At 38.5% G+C, this 18,028-nt stretch overlaps 1 protein-coding gene across 1 annotated transcript in view; it reads left to right on the top strand.

Annotated features, from left to right (window-relative positions):
* The window catches only part of LOC139721060 (SRSF protein kinase 1-like), a 99,435-nt gene that overhangs the window by 641 nt on the left and 80,766 nt on the right, over nt 1–18,028 (top strand). The window lies entirely within an intron of this gene.

The raw sequence follows: 18,028 nt of genomic DNA, 5'->3' as shown, positions 1-18,028 counted from the left end.
GATGTGGGTGGGAAGGATCTACCCCATCCTCAATAACTATAACACTAACAGTTATTGAGTTAGTAGGTCTATATAGCCATAGGATCTACCAGCCGGTACTCAAAGACAGACCTTGTCTTATTGATTTGAATGTGGGTCCACACAAAAGGTGTTGGGATCTAGACAACCACACTCCAGAATCACATTCAATGATCAACGATGGGTGTCTTCGTTTGCTGTGAGAGTGTAATAGAGTGCAGATCAGTGAGTATATTATTCCATAGGTGATACATACTACCTCACTTCTATGTAGACCCTGGAATTATACATATCTACATCAAGCAACAACACTCTTTACGACTTAACTAACAGTTACGGCTCAGCTAGGACCTTTGAAGTGTTATCTGATGAAAATTGAAACAAACAATTAAGTTTTGAATCTTTTGACCTTGATTAGCCTGTGCCTCCCACACAAGTCTCTGAGAGCCTCCAATGCCCCCAAACGAGATTCTTTTTGCAGGTTGACAGAGAACAGACAGGTTGGTATATCCACCTGTGCGAAACCAGTCAAGTGGTACATGTACCCCGGTCCCTTTCCATGGTCAACTACTAGTACATCATGTTCCATCAAACAATGATTCCATTGATAGAGCGTGAAGTATGTGAATAGAGCATGCGCTGGTGGACTCACAAACTCTTTTGTTTTACACAAAAGATGCATCTGAATGGGGTCAGCAAAATCAAATATCAACTGAGCTGAACCTAGATCGCTATGTACATCTTCATACGAGTTTTAAAGCAATGTAAGCGCACACTACACTGGAGAAAAGGCAATTAATGCTGCGATACACACAGTTTTTATACTATGACTCATGGGATGCATCATCCAGCTGAAACATTACCTTTGTGCTGGACAATATTGGCATATCACAGAAGGCTTATTCAAGTCATTTTAAAATTCAGTTTGTGCACCTACAGTAGAACTGTAGTGTATGATTACATGTCTAATGACCAAATGCTAATTAGCACTACGAAGCAGATACAGTATAAGCACTGGCTTCACAGTTACCATGCATCCTGAATGCACCAGCCACATACCCCGTATACCAGTATCTGCATGACACATACATATAGCGTAAGCTATCTTGTTGAATCGTCAATAGAAAACACCAGATTGATAGCTAGTATACAAATATACCAGGCCTGAGAGGCTCTGGTTGAAACTATGCGCATGAGGTGACTTCAGAAGCACTATTTTCTGAGGGGTGCAGCCCCGAAGAAAATAGTGCTACTGAAGTCACCGAAGGCACATAGTTTCAACCGGTGCCTCGAAAAATTGGCCTGGTATATTTGTTTTATATCCCTCCCAATGAATTTAAGAGTATTCGACTACTGGTATTCTGTAATTTACCTCTTTTTTAAGGGCATCTTGCTTTACTTTTCAAGAAGATTGACTATAATCATTCACACTCGGGAAAGCAGCTCAGCAGGAGGGCAGTGCGTACGCGTACTATGAAGAGACAACTGCGCGCTCAGCCGCTGAAGTGTACTCGGTGCATTATTGCTGTACAACGTACTGGTAAACATGCGCAAACTGCAAACTCACCTACGCGCTTCATACATGCAATACGCCTATCCGATCTGTCAACAAGTACGTTAATTCGGTTGCCAGTGCGGTGATGTGCGTGCTCGAGCTGATCAACGATGTGACTGTGAGCTGCAGTTGATTGTGTTTTCTGTCGTCTTTCTACCTAGCTGTCTGTACATGATGGACTATCATTTCCTGTTAAAATGCAAGTATACATTGTAAATTTGGGTAGCATTCAGTAACAGCGTATAAGCTAGGTTAGATTAGGCACTGGAAAAATTCTAGCAATTAAAGCATCGAGTGCCACTGTAAATTCGTGTGATTCGTACGGTGTTCTAACGTAAACAGTGAACAAGTTAGACTCTAACTAACTCGTTAGACACTCTAAAAAATGATTATTAGGAATGAGATTACAGGAAATGGGGCCTACTGTTAGACAGGTAGAACTAACGTTAGGCTTAACTAGCGCTAACGTTAAAGCAGGCCTACTATCTACTGCAGTTTCGTTTGTCAACATCTTCTGGGTGGGTCGCTCGAGTTAGTGAACTGCGAGACCAACTTTCAAATGGCGAAGCATGAACTCCCCAAAGGCCTACGGTACGTCGAAGAACCCTAGCTTGCTTATTTATTGTTGTCTAATTATAGATCTACGATATCGCCTACTCTGTTGTAACGTAATACAATTTTTTCTTTTAGGTAGAATGAGGGCTTTATAAGAGTCTCTCTGAGTCTCTCTGACGTAAACCGTGTCGCATTGAGTGTATGCGTGCCTTGTGGTTCTCGAGAAGTGCAGTGATCTAAGGCGCCGCGATACCCATTCATTTGTACATGAAATCTCTCGCGAAGCAAAGATGCTGCGATACCCATTCATTTACACGTGAAATATTTCGCGTCGCGATGCGAAGCAAAAAAGGCGCGAAAATCACCAGCGTGGTATAGTTTTTACCATTTCCCTAGGGAGTATAGTCATTTGTATGGTAGAATTATGTTTTGTTGTTTACAGTGCTCTCGACCAATCAGAGGACGAGAAGCAATTTGTGAGGGATATAATACTTGCTATTAAGAGTATGGTAGATAACATGACTTTAAAAAAATACAGAAAAAAGTGCAAAAAATGGCGGGTGGGGTAGGGATAAAGGACAAGAAAAATTTAACCCTAAATATGGGAAAAAGGTCAGTATCATGTGGAAGATTAAGTTTTACACCAAAATTATCATTATAATCCACTTCCTTGAACCCTAGAACATGGGGATAGACACCAAAACCATCACAATAGACCAAAAAATAGCTGAGTTATAGCCAAAAATGTCTTTTTTAAGCCGATCAAGCATTCATACTGTTGATGCATGAGGATTACTCTTTTACATCTTTTACAAAGTCTTTGGTTTTTGCCATTTTCTAGTGTACAACAACTACATACTATGTACACTTTTATCATGAACAATAACCTGTGGTGTACACCTGTGTGTTGGAGCACAAGTTGATATTGCCTAGAATGAGCTCTTTGAAAAAAATGTGATACAAAATTATGGGTGAAAACTCTAAAGGAAAATCAGAGTGAACAGTATTTCCATTTTCTCTTTTTTCTTAAAAGACAGTAGTGTCTCATTATGCAATTGCAACAGGTTGAACAGTATTGTGAATTTGGTCTTGGATAAATTGATAAGGACAGCATAGACCTCAAACTTTAATGCTTTTTACCCATGTGAACATACCTCAGTCAGGAGAGATTAAATTTATCAAAATTTCTACTTTCTTTTATTTTAAGTCAGCACATTGATACATCTTGACAAGTCACCAATTAAAGTGTTATAATAGGCAAACTCTGAAGATGTTTCAAATGTTATAAGTAAATTTTTTGCTTGTTGCAATGTAATTGTAGTAGTGAAAGGAATGCCCACTGTGAGATCAGCAGTACTTTCTTACATCCACTGGCTAAAGTTTGACAGGGTGATAAAGTGATGGAATATGGGACAAAAGATGGTTCATAGGGTCAAAGGGTGAAAAGTTGAAAGTCCCTAAATGTGTCTTTTGTGCAGTATTTAATCATATATGTACAAGTGACTGATGTTATATCATAAGGGTGCTAGACCTGGAAGTTGATTAACATTGCATTTTTGGCAAAGAGTAATAAAGGTCAAATGGTTTGGTTGAAGGCTGTGCCTTGATGAAATTACATCATGGTATGTACTGTAGAGGTGCATTGGTCAGCATAAGTTGATATTTAAGTCTCCTACAGCTTAAAACACAATTTACCATTCAGTCATACAAGTGATGTTCAGCTTGTCCTCCCTTTGCCCACGTTCAAAAGCTTTCCTTCATAACTCATTCAAACATTTAGGCCATGTCTTACTTTTCAGTGGACTCACATTAGAGATAATGAAGTCCTTGGGACTGGCAGTTTTTCTTTTGTTATACCAGGTATTGAAATTTTGTTATCAGCGAACAAATAAACACTAAAAATACATAGAATGGGTTATGTTGCAGCCTGAATTTTGACTTCATTGTAACCGGAATTTCATTACCTCCGCCAAGGGAGGAGGTTATGTTTTTGTTACCGTTGGTTTGTTCGTTTGTTAGTTACTTAGTTTGGCCGTGTATAAAATAAATCAAAAAGTAGTGAACGGATTTGGATGAAACTTGCAGGAAAGATTTAGAATGATACAAGTGAAGGATGATTAAATTTTGGTAGTGATCCGAGAATTTTTGGGGAATTTATGAAGAATTTTTGATATTTTGGCAGGTAGGGTCAATGAACTTGGGAGTTCAGGCTGCGCGTATTTGAGGTTTGCATGCGCGCACTGAAGTGCGTGCTCCACTTTCTGCTAGGGCGAGGCGCGCCATGCAGCTGAGGGTTTATGACGTAACAAAGGCTTCTACATGTATATTGGGAAATGGGGCGATTTTTCAGCGTGTATACCTATGGATGGAAATCACTGATCTCTATGGAAGAGCCCAAAGAGCTTTTAAAATCTCTTTGGGAAGAGCAAGATCATCGGTGGAAAGTAGCTGCTTGGTGGAGGTCCGCGCTCTCAGAGTGCTTTATAACTGTGTTCGTTATGTTGGGAGTGGACTGTAGAAATATGGTGTTATGTTATGTTGCAGGAGCTTAAAAAGATCACAAATTCTACTTAGGTAATGAAATCCAGCCTACCAGTAATTTTCATGATTAAATTGAACTATGGAGCTAGCTCTAAAGCTTAATGGGGTACATTCGTCTGCAAAGGAAAAAATCGTGTACCTGATAGTCTGATGTGGCCAGAGAAGTGTTGTAACACAGCTACTAGCTAATAACTTTTAACGGTAATCAATGCATACATCCAGATCTTTTGTCAGCAATTTGCTGTTTGAACTTGTCTTTTCTATTATTACTGTCAGCAATTATCCAAAAGTTTAACTTTGTGATGATGATGGTGATAGGTTTGACATACATTTGAATGTACTGCCAAAAAGGTTGCACTACCTGTAATACGAGGAATGTTTGCGTGCATTTTAATTTCGTGAATTTTGCGAGCGCCAAGATTCACAAAATTAAAGTGCATACGGAAGTTCTTGTCTACACCGTATGCATTGAATGCCAGTGGCAATTGGCAAAAATTTCATCCCTCAAAAAAGGCTGTCGGCTTCATTTCGCAAAAATTTCGTGCTGTGAACATATATCATGTTTTGCAGTAGTTTGTAGCTGAAGTCACTGGTGCCAGAAGTTCCCAGGTATTGTCTAGATGCATCGCTGGTTGCATAGACTTTTTTTTTCTTTTGATATTGGACCAATGCCAGACAATGGCATTCAGTAGAAACTTGAAAGAGAAAAGCATAATGACAGGCATAGTTACTTGTATGTCAACTTTTTTTGTGTGTGTTTCCTATAATAGGAAATATGATGCAGCAACTTGCCATCTGTTCGTAAAGTTTTTTTTTTTTTTTAATTGTCGAAAGTCATGAATTTTCGTAAAGTTTTGTTTTTATTTTTTTATTGTCAAAAGTCATGAATTTGCTAATGAACAGTATTCACAAGCATTGACTTATTTGAAAAGTATTTTACTTGAGAATGGTCAGAAGTTTGAATGTCATGAATGTATATTTGGAGGAGGTATGTCATGATGCTTGAGATGTTGAACTGTAGAAGATGAAGAGCTTAGCCTGAACAGTGCATGAGCATCTTCTGCTGTGGAATAAAGAAAATTTCTGCCACTATTACATAGTATTCATATCATCTGTAAACTGAACTTACATTTGTGTTTGTCAAAAAGATTGTCTGTAGATACAGAGCCTGATTCATGACCTAGGATGATATTATGCTGTATTTGAATTGTACTGTGGAAAAAAAAATGAAAATACTTGTAAAGGAGTTTGTAGAATATAATGAAGGCACACTTCCATTAGTAGCAAAAGCACTAGTATTCAGAGTGCTATCTTTACCCTATGGCCCGAATTCACAAAGATGGTACAATTGAAACCATGGTTTAAACCATGGACAATTTGTACGTGGTTTAAACCATGGACAATTTGTACGAGGCGCCAAGTGTCACTGGCATATTTCGTTACGAAATTAGTCATTTCGTTAATAAAATGAATATTTCATCAACGAAATGACTGATTTCATAACGAAATAGGCCATGCGACACTTGGCGCTCCATACAATTTGTCTATGGTATAAACCATGGTTTCAATTGTAACACCTTCATGAATTCGAGCCTTTAAAGGGAATCTCTCCCCTAAGAACTCTAGAGGAAATTCTATCCTATCACAAAAAATGCCCAAAACTGTTAAATATTGATTTTATTAAATCAGCACGCACTAGTGCGCGCTGCAAAAGTAGCCAGATCTGAAAATAGTAGCCGCGCGTAGACCATCGGTGTGTGCACGTTTCCTTCGTTCGCCTCTGTCTGCACACAGCTACATATCGAATACTGTCTATCGGTATCGCCTCATCAAGCCATATATTATGCATCTGCATGAGTAGATGCTGCCGTGGCTGCCTGGTCAGTGGCCCGGCGCTAGTGTGGCGTGGCAGCACCAACCTACAATTGTAGCAGCGTACGTGGACATTTGCGTGCGTTTGCGTGTTTTGAGAGTATCGTAGTACACTGATTGTAGAGAAAATTATCAAACTACGCAATCGAATGCAGTCACTAATGCCAGATGACTACTCTTAGATCAAGGCGCTTGTAATTTTTTGGCATTTTAGAGATTGCTCTATGTCTCTCATGGCTATATCTCTGTATGTGAGTAACGTTGCACTCTTATATTTCATAGGGATATTACCAGTACAATAACCTACGATGTCAGAAAACTAAATTTCTGTGTACACCAACACTTCAAATAGTGCTGGCAATCTCAAAACCAAAAACCAAGCAGCATCCCTAGACACAGTTAAATCATGTGTAATTATTGCAAGAATCTCACAGGACAGGATTTCATGTATTCTGAGCAATGAAAGTCAGCCATGCCATTATATGATATTAGTTGACTATTGTAGATGTAGGCCTACTATGCATTTCTATGCTTTTCAGCTATTTCAGATGACCTGCAGAGGCTGTATAGTAGTATGAAGGCAGCATTGCCGCAAGGTTTCTGATAAAGTGAAATCTTGTCTTGGCCAGCAACGGAAACCTCTGTGGTCTCTGCATGTTGCAGTAAAGCTACCACAACAGGAAGGCTTTACTTTAGAATCATGTAACATGAATTAACAGTGGTTAATTCCAGCACCTGTTCTCTTGAAAGGGAAGAGGGCATGCATTTTGGGCCATTTTATCAGGCAGAGAGTGTGATTGTTAAATGGAAGAGAAGTAGAGCAGACCAATTGTTAAGTTTGCTATTAAAAAATAAAAATGGCCTTGCACAGTGCAATTCTCATTTTGCATGGCTCAGTGCACATAGGAGTGACATAGACTTCATGATTGGGAAAAAAAAACATACTGTGTATTCCTTCAAAATATGTCATTCACTGAGTTTGTATTGAAGGAACAGTTTCATTGATCCTGATACAAATATACACAGGGTTTTAGGCCATGAAATAAGTCTATTGGCCAATGGTAACATAATTAATCTTATTAGTTTCAAATATCATGGATGCACATGTAGCAAAGATTGCTGGATGTCTTGTAGCAATCTGACAGCACTTCTCGTTTCTTGATAGCAGTCATTTTGAAATGCAGTCTTAGATCTGTTGTGGAGTTTTGCTAATTACTGTACGTGTATTCTGCAGGCAGCAGCTACAATTTGTAAGTAGTTTGTCTTTTCATGTATAAAATTAGCCCATTGTATGTTTGTATGTCAAGAATTTGCGGCTACATATTTGTGTAGCACTTCAAACCAAGAGCTGGAGGTCATGCTGAGAAGCAGGCTGAGTTTCCCAATGTTTTGATACTTGAAGCCAGTGCATGTTTGAATGGATTGGAGGTACATGTAGGTGAGAGGTTTCATATTTTTTTTTTTTTTTACTGTATAGGAAAAAATTGTAACACATATTCTTGAAGCCCATTTCAAACAAGTCTTTCTTTAATGTCTTTTATTTTTATGGTTCTCTCTATTTGGCTACCAAACTTAAAGGCCATGTAGAACTTGCTGTGGAATGCCATTCCTTTTGAAGTGCTATACACTCACGATAGTGCAATACATAATTCTCCCTATCGCTTGGCAATATAGCCGATATCAGGCGATATTACCTTGCGATACTGATACAGTATATCTGATTAATCACTTTTGGGATGTATGCAGAGTACTTCCGGTTTTGCTGTTCTGAAAAATCATACCAAAGATCCTACTTAGTGTAGGATCTTTGATCATACATTCCTTTCTGGAAATGTCTGGAAGAAATGTAATGTGAGTTTGACTTCAGGTCGAGGTGGTCTTTCCTGTGAAGCAGATTTTTCCACGCTCTCCACTGAACTTTGCCTGTTGGGGACTTCACCCACGTCATGTCCTACATCTATGGATATTTTCCATAATTTCGTTGTTTGGCATCATCGGCCCAGCATTGGGACGCTTCGCAGAAGAATCCCATTTATCAAATGTAAAGTTACAGATTACAAAATACCTGTATTATTTGCGAGATTAAGACAGAATTTGATATGATCTATGAATGCTAGCTATTATTTTGGCGTTCAATGTGCATTAAAGCGTACATTTACACATCATGTGTTCATAACCGGAGGTTTATATCCCAAGAATTATTGTTAAAAAATTAGATCACCTCACACGTTCCTTTAGTATGACAACCCCCAGAGGGATGTTATGCATTGGATATGACTTTGTTGCAACCTTGTTCTTGACAGTGGATCAATTTGTATTGATGTGTTTTTGGATCACATGATTGTGTTTGGCCTGCGAGGTGCGTTTATCACAAGATTGGATAGGTCAGTTGATGTGTTTGTGTACGAGTATTATTATGCTGTGTGTACAGTGCATGTGTTTGTATATGGAGTGACATCAAAACAGGGACAACAATTCATCATAACACATTTCATTGTTTATCTAGAGTACACTAAAAAGTGGACATTTTTGCAGTGTAGAAATTGTCATGCATTTCACGCAAACTAGAAGCTAGTGTGAGAATAAAAGCACATGATTTTTTTTTTTTTTTTTGCATGCCGTATGTTCCAGTAATGTCTTGATTCCGGAGAATTAAAAACACGCTGCAGCTTAATTCATCTTACCAATCCGAGCGTAAAGAAATTACTCGTGCGAAAATATCCACTTTTACAGTGTATGATTTTCTCATGTTTTTTTTAGCCTACAGAAAGAGCTGGTGTTTTCAGGCTGCAGTATTCCATATTTTTTACCCATATTTGACAATACTCAAATTCTAAGTGGTGATGATCAGTCATCTTGTGAATTCTAATGTGCCAATCAACACTAACAGGGCAACATGAGCATGTACATTGTAACCCCCCCCCCCCCCCGTGTGTGTGTGTGTGTGTGTGTTTGAGTATGTTTGTAATGGAAAACAAACCCTTAATATACACACAAGGTACAGAAATTTCCAGGCTACATGTAAGCTGTAGAGTATGTAAAAAAAAGGTCAGCAAATCTTTTTGGATTGAGAAGTTTATTATGAATTTGTCTTGCCAGTCTTCAGGCTACAGTGTAGATCAGTCAACGGCTTGGCAAAGAAGAGGAGATTTGTATAATTTTGTATTAAATGTACTCTTTCCCTCTTAGCGTTATCTCTTTTTGTAAACAATACACTCCTCCGCAGCTGACATTGATACATGTAGTATCCAAGTGTTGCTCTCCACTGCCTAGTGCTTGACACAAACACACTGATCTACTGACTGGTTGTACGTGTATGGGATGGCAACAGTGGGTGCATTCACATTAATACTGTGGTGCTGTGGTAAATACCAGGGTAATTTGTTGGCACCATTCTTGTTGGGAAACACGACAGTATAAAATAGATACTGCCAAAAGGTTAATTCATATGATACTGTCCTCATTCACAGAATACCACTGTATTACTGGTATAAAAGCATTGTGCAGGAAGAAAGCATTGTGCAGGCACAAATCTCTAATGGGAAAGAACACACAGAGTGTCTGGTCATCTGAAAAACATACCAATCTTCGGTCGATGGTATTCCGTGATACGATTCACACTCAAATCTTGTATGAATATTTCATGCAAAGTTTGAATCACTCCCCTATAAATTACTAGTAATAAGGTGTTTCATGATGTGTGAAATATCACATTATTCCACTGTCAATGTGAATGTACCCAGCTGTCCTTGTAAAGGAGTATGTCATTGAATTTTACACCATAACCCAATTCACAAGTGAACCTTGCACATGAGTATCAATATGTTTATCGTCGCTGGGGTGACAAGACCTTGTATCTGCAATTTTGGTGAAAATGACTTTTTTGGATTAATGGTCAAATAATGGGTTAAGTGATGTCCTATCCAAATCCCGACTGTCTTACTCCAAAAATGAAGCCACCACGGCATGTCAAAGGAAAGGCTATCCCATTTGCCACAGTGCTTTAGCCGCCATGTTTTTTGGCTCTCCTGAACATTTGACATTTTGTAGATACAAGGTCATGTCGCCCCAGTGACGTTATATTGATCATTGGATTCCTGTTGGTATTTGGTGCCTGTAGCACATACAAATCAACTGTCACAGAGCTGCCAAGTCTCCTTGATTCTGCAGGAGTCTCCCTGAAAATGTCAAAATCTGTTCATGTCTAAATAAGAGAATATTAAAATTTCGATGATTTGGGAATTATTTTCTCCCATTGAAATGCATGTAACACACAGATATCTCCCTGATTGCTGTGTGGAATGTCCCTGATTTGGATGTGGGAATGTTGGCAGACCTGCTGTCAAATTTTGCGTAATCCATCGACCATACATTGTAAGTCAAATTGCCCTTGTGAACTTGAGCTAAAATGTATTTCATTTGTACTATATGTGTGTGTGTGTGTGTGTGTGTTTTTAGCATTTATATTGTAATGGTACGAAGCACTTTAGAATACCAGTATTCACTGTGATGTTCACCATCCTATCAGCAGACTGTAGAGCTCTACCATGATCAAGGATACCTGTGAATGCAGCTCATTTAAAGGACAAGTGCACCCTAATATACATGTGGATTGAGAAAATGCAGCAAAATTAGTGGAATACATTAGTGAAAGTTTGAGGAAAATCAGACCATTCGTTCAAAAGTTACGAATTTTCACAGTTTCAGTGTCATCATCGCTAGATAAGAAGACTACTACAGCCTGTAATGTCACATACGTCGTACGATATGTAGAAAATATAAAGAAAATTCAACATATTTTCACTTTTTGCACTTAAGAAAAGAGCACTTGGCTTGCTTCTTTTAAAAGGTGGGGGAATAATTTCACATGTACCCTTAACATACGACAGTAACAAGTCGAGGGAATGTGTACATTTTGCAAAAAAAAGGAAATTTTATGGAATTTTCCTTATATCATTCTATGCTTGTGACATCATAAACTGTGATAGTCTCCTCATCCAGCAGTGACTGCACAGAAGTGTTAAAAATTCATAACTTTTGAATGGATTTTCCTTAAACTTTCACTGATGTGTTCTACTCTGAGCTGCATTCTCTCAATCCTTTTGTGTATTATAAGGTGAGTTTGTCCTTTAATCTTGTCATGCATGCAAGTGGTTTGTTTCAGTTGCAACGTTTCAAGTGCCTGAATACTCCCAGTTGGAAGACACATTAATAACATATGTTTGTGGTATACAAGCTTCCTTTAAACTGGCAAGTCAACCACAGGAATAATAGTGATGTGTTATCATGATTAAAAGGGACCTTATACTGTGGAGTGTATGGTATTCACACAGCTTCACATGGCAGCCAATGCATTTGGTAAAGTGCTATCTCTCCATATTGTATGCAGTACCGGTACTTTAGCAGAGTCCAAGTGAGGTAGACAGAAAATAGATGGTGCCAAATGAGCTCCATTGGCCGAGGGAATACATCTTTAATCACTAACAGGATGCTGCAGTTTGGCTTGTCAGTGTTCCAGGGCAATCAAATCTCAGTGTTGGCCAAGTGAAATGTTACTGGCATTAGTAATGTATGCCAGTGAAAGTCTGTCTTTAACAGACAACTTTTAGCTAGTCCTCCATCTATGATCAGGCAAACATAAAGATGAAACTGGATATATTTGTTTGTGCAACATCATTGATTGATAAATTTATATTTACATGTACAGGTGTATTATTTGTTTATTATGTTCAATGAATGCGGCTGCACTTAGAAGTGATGAGTGCTGTAACAATCTATTGAGTAATTTCCATTCTCGTGAGGTATGATAGATCCATTCATTTCACTGAAAGTCCTGCAATGCTAAATCATGAAGATACTGTCTCCTTGCTGACTAGACTGACTTGTGATACAGTAAGTACCTTATGATAGTTTCCAATAAGTTTTCAATAAAACTGACATTGTAATCGAACATCATAATATACTGCTTGAATGATACATTCATTTCTTTTTTGTTAACTTTGCATTGACAGGATAAATTGTATGAAATTTATATACCAGCTATTATGTATCATTGTCATTAATTTTGTAAAGCCATTCAGAGTTGGTTTACACTTTTCAAGGCTTTATAGATCTGCGATGGTACAAAGCCAAACACATTTGAGGCCCTTTGGTGTGGAAGAATGATCTAGACCTTGGGCAGCTTTATAGGCTCCAACATCTCAGTCCTCTGGTGTGGACACTGTATAGGACAAAGAGATTGTACTTGTATGCATGCATGTATAAAGTATTGATGGACTGACTCTGCTCTGTTACAGAACCAAGTCACGTGGGATACACATGCATGTTTCATTCTTTTGGGGGGTGGGGTGGGGTGGGGTGGTTTGGTATTCAAAAGGGATGATGCAGGAGGGAGAGGGTGGGGTGGGGAAACAACAGCCCAAGAATAGCAGATATCATAGCAGCTATTGCTGCCAAAGCGTGCGAAGAATGTGTGATCCGTAATGTCTGCACTCTCGGATGAGGTGAACTCGGTGAACTTGAGGAGGACGAACAAGGGGAGGCACCTCTTCAGCGATCTTTTGTGAATATAAAGAGACGTTTATGATCCACGTGCCTGCCAAGTTCATCTAATTACCCCTGGTGTGTGTGTGTGTTTGTGTGTGTCTGTGTGTGTGTTATTGTTTGTGTGCGATAGTGAGAGTGCAAGCACATTTGTATTTTGTAGGCATGTGATGTAAGAATAAGATACACTGACTTCCAAAGGCAAACTTAGAAAGCCATACATTTGTGACTTTCAGATATTAGATCTAGAAATTGTACAATGTAAAATGAGAGAACCCACATTTCAGTTGAGTGGTGAACACAGGAACATATACTGTGGCTGCAATTATATTCTTCCAAGAAGAATGATGAATTGAAGGAACAGGTCATACCACAGAGAAAACAGGGTGTTGTACATCAATATGTCATCGTACTTTAATATTTCATATTACACACAACTGGGTGTAGAGAAAGAGCAGTTAGACAGTAATGAGTCATTATGAATGGTACAATTTGTGGTTCTTGTTGGTCTAGTTAGGTAAGCCTGTTTATTCAACCCTTTGAGGACGGACTGATTTTGCTACAACACACATTTCCTATTGACACTTGCCCGAGTGTACATGGGAGTGACCCTCAATGGGTTAAAGACCTTTTTGCTTATAACTTTCATATACTGTGTTGTAGTTTGAGCTTGATTTTCTTTATCTGTCTAAAATAGTGAAATTTGGGATTAACAGTCAAAAGTGTACATATTTTATCATGGATTGAGATTAGAAATTGACTTAATGATGGAGATTAAATTGCACAAAAATTGCATAAAACTATGTCTGATATGTCCAGCACCTGCTAAAGGTCATTGGACCACATGTATAATGCACTATTATTTAAGGACCTTTGGGGAAACTTTGTGCTGGGAATTCATTATAAAATTGTTGCTGTGACTTTTCTTCTATTATTAAACATCATGTACAGAAATGTTTCGTGATGCCTCTGTTTAGACAGGATCCTTTGATGCATCTTTAGTGTACATTTTTTTGTTCTCTTTTGTCTTATCCTTTGGCAGTAGCTAAAGAACACAGTAAACTCCTTGGAGTATACTTTATCTGCATCATAAATGTGTGATGCCCCATATTTGCAGGGAGGTCAAACCTGTCTCGGCAGGCAGCTTATTGTCGCTGGGGTGACAAGACCTTGTATCTGCAATTTTGGTGAAAATGACTTTTTTTGATTAATGGTCAGATAATCAGTTAAGTGATGTCCTGTCCAAATCCCAGATGTCTTACCCCAAAAATGAAGCCACCACAGCATGTCAAAGGAATGTCTATCCCATTGGATACAGTGCTTTGGCTGCCATGTTTTTTTGCTCTCCTGAACATTTGACATTTTGGAGATACGAGGTCTTGTCGCCCCAGCGACATTATACTGCCACCAAAAATGATACCGCTGTCCCCCCCCCCCCCCCACCCTATGCAAATGCACAAAATGCATCACATAATGAACATGGTTGTTTCGGATGGTACTAGTAATTCAAACTTCGCATGAAATACGCATGTGAGATTCAAGTGTGAATCATGTCACGAAATGCCACCGATCATACAGTGGTGTATTTCCCACGTGACCTGGTGTACTTCGTGTCTTTTCCTATTTGGAGTTATGTGCATGATCAATGCTTACCACTCGGAATACCAGAAAGAAATACAGTGGTATTATGTAATCGAGAATGATAACCAAGTGAATTGCCATGGTATCTATTACCATGGTGTTTTACCAATGAGAGTAGTGCCTTCAAATTACTGTGGTATTTGGTACCACGGTAATTCCAATGTGAATTCAAATGTCTGGCCAAGTTTTTCGGTACCAGGTGCACCACATAGTACTGGGATTCAAGATTCCCATTGATGAGTTATATGCCAAATATTTCATGAGGTTTTTATTTTCTCAAATTTCGCGAGTCAGGTCCTATTCGTGAATTTAATGACACACAAAAATATTGATTCTTAACCTGACGTGAATGAGTCGTGCACTCATACACATTTTCTCCATTCCTGTACTCCAGGGTCGCGAATTTAACCATTCGCGAAAAGTTAGACTCGTTAAATTATATGGTGTAGGCCAATACAGTAATTTGCAAGGTTTGAATCATTTCTCCTCTATAGTTTTAACTCTCTAGCACAGAATCCAATGTCTGTCTCTTCCACTAGACTTGGCATGTATTGAATGGTGGTGTGTGGAAAGTGAGTGCATTGTATCAAATGCAGTCAACCGCTACATTATACAGTGCTGTGTGCCAACCCATTCGATTCTAGGTGCATTTAGTTTAATTGGTTGACTAATGGGAGAGGAATGCAGTGCAGTGCATGGGAATGGCATATCGGCAAAGTGCCCAAGATGTATGTACTCTGAGAGACTGATGGGGTGGGGGGGGGGGGGGGTATCATTACATACCTTTGTAGTGTTGTTAGGGAGAACAAGTACTAGCATTACCTTCAGGAGGGACAGAATAGTATACAGGCTTATGTCTTGAATTCATGGGAAAAACTCTAAATCATGTGACCACAAGTCTGATAGTGTCAGAGAATGGACGATCAATTTTCCCTCTGTGTGGAAAAGAAGTAGGCCTATACCAATAGGGAATACTGTAAACATCTCCACTTACTGTAGGCATGTAGATTCTGCATTAAACCGTTCCCTTCTCACTTGGGTTTAAATATGGTTGCATAATACGTAGGCCTACCAGTGCATGGTAATAGACATGATGTAAGAAGAAATTTCAAGGTTGATATGTTTCTCAAATCCTCAAAAGATTGCTCTTTTTTCACTCTTACTCTCCTCTCTCTCTCACTCAAGAATATGAAGACAGTTGTATTTGTAAATCAATTTGATCATGAGTACATTCTAAAAGCTGTTTGCTACAAATATGTTGAGGTATAATGACATTGTTTATTGAATGGTAAATTTTACTGCTTTATGGCACAATTTAATGATAACCTTTTTAACTTCAAATTCCATCATCTTTTATCAATTCGATCATATTATATAAGGATCATAGCAGATTAATGCCAGTTGTTAAGCTATTACATTCAAATGAAGAGGAATCCATTATCATTTTAGTGTTTTTACAGCAAAATATTTCCAGTTTTATGTTTAAATGATGTCATAGACAGTGGCAAAAACACACACACACACACACACACACACGTACACACATTCAAAAACCAAACAAACATAAATGTGCTGTGTTTTCTTTGCAGTTTCTGCCTTTAAGTAATGTATTGGATTTTTGGGGTGGGGGTGGGGGGGGGGGGCTTGTGTCAAGCAGCTGCTCATGTAATATTTTTGAAGTTTATAATCTGTTTCTTATTCAAATTGGCACATTTTTTTAAAAAATCCTTCTTGATTTTGTGCAGATTTAAGTGAATTTGACCTGATTCCATCTAACATTTTTCCAATACAAGAAGTGTAGTAAAATTTCAAGGTACCAATTTCGTGATGACATGGTGATAATTATCAAAATGACACATGCAGTAGAAATACCTGGAGTTGTTTCTCATTAAAATGTATGACTAGTGCCCATCTCCCAGACACAATAATGATCAGTATTAGCCTACATTTGTATCTTGCAATTGCCAATACAGACATGTCCTGCCATGTGGTTAAAAAGAAAAGAAAAGAAAAAAAGAGTAATTTGATATACTGTAGATGTATATTGCCAGTACGAGAGCAATGAAATTATTTCCTGTTGTGCAACAAAAGCAATGTTGGAGTGTTCTATGGCTGTGGATATTGATAAAACAGTATAATGCTTTTTCCATGCTGATAACTGTAGGCCTAATGCTCAGCCATTTGTTTTCCCATTGAATGCAGTTATACATGTACATTACTTCCACCCATCAAATTGTTAATGTGCGCATACATGTACAAGTGTATTTCTCCTGTGTGCAGTGTGGCCAAACCTGGGTCAGCTGAGCTTTGTAGTTCATGAGTAATCTGTTCTGTTGAGCTGTGTAAATGATATTGATTAGTTAAGAGTAGTGTTTTACAGTATGGAGCAGCACTGGGTTCACTTTGCACAAGCTGATCAGAATGGTTCCTTTTCTCTTTTAATAGCTTTAAAAGAACATGAAACAGAAAGTTTGATAAAAGAGCACATCAACATTAGCACTGCCAGTAACAAATCCATTGTTATACAAACAGTGAATGTTTATGAGTGCAATGGACAGAATATTTCATGAGGTGAAAGATGAAATGATCCATTCAAAGAGGCTGTGCCTCTTTTGAATGGATCAAACATTTCATTTTTCATAAACTTTCACTGTTTGTTTTAATGCCTAAAATAGATCTTGTCATTTTATGTTTTATGAATTTAGAAACAAGAGAGAATCTGAGAACGTGAGAGTGCTGACTGAGCGCTTTACACCAGCGCGCTGTGTGTCGCATACACACAATGCAAACGCAAGCGTTTTATACGCGTAGTGTGCCGGGCTCTCAGCGAGCGTGCAATGGACCAAATCGTATGGATCCAAAATTGCACGGTAAATGGAGCCACAATTGCACGGATGATGACGTCATAGTGAAATGGGATGAATGATCAATGTCAAAGAACCAATCAAATGACAAGGGTCTTTTTTATCCATAGGCGTTATATAAATTCATCTATGTGATAACACCTCTTGTCTTCTGTGATTATGTCCCTTCTATGGACAAAGTTCATCCTCATGGTCAACTGTAGTGATGTAATGGACTACCATTCCAGTGCCACTGTGAAGAGTGTATAGTCCATATGATATTCTGGGAGATCACCAAAGATGACGAATTTGAAATCATCAGACCTGCTACAAAGTTTAATATTGCTCTGTTCATTCCGATCAGCAGTGTGCCTTGTTTTCTCAGTTTTCTTCCAGCTTCCATCAAAGCAGGTAGAATCCCCTGAAGAACATCAACATTGGCCTGCAGTCCTGTAATAAT

Source organism: Diadema antillarum, unplaced genomic scaffold (genome assembly GCF_040938485.1).
Source record: "Diadema antillarum isolate AM-2024a unplaced genomic scaffold, OU_Dant_1.0 scf00000137, whole genome shotgun sequence".
Lineage (NCBI taxonomy): Eukaryota > Metazoa > Echinodermata > Echinoidea > Diadematoida > Diadematidae > Diadema > Diadema antillarum.
This window is presented reverse-complemented; position numbering and strand designations above follow the sequence as displayed.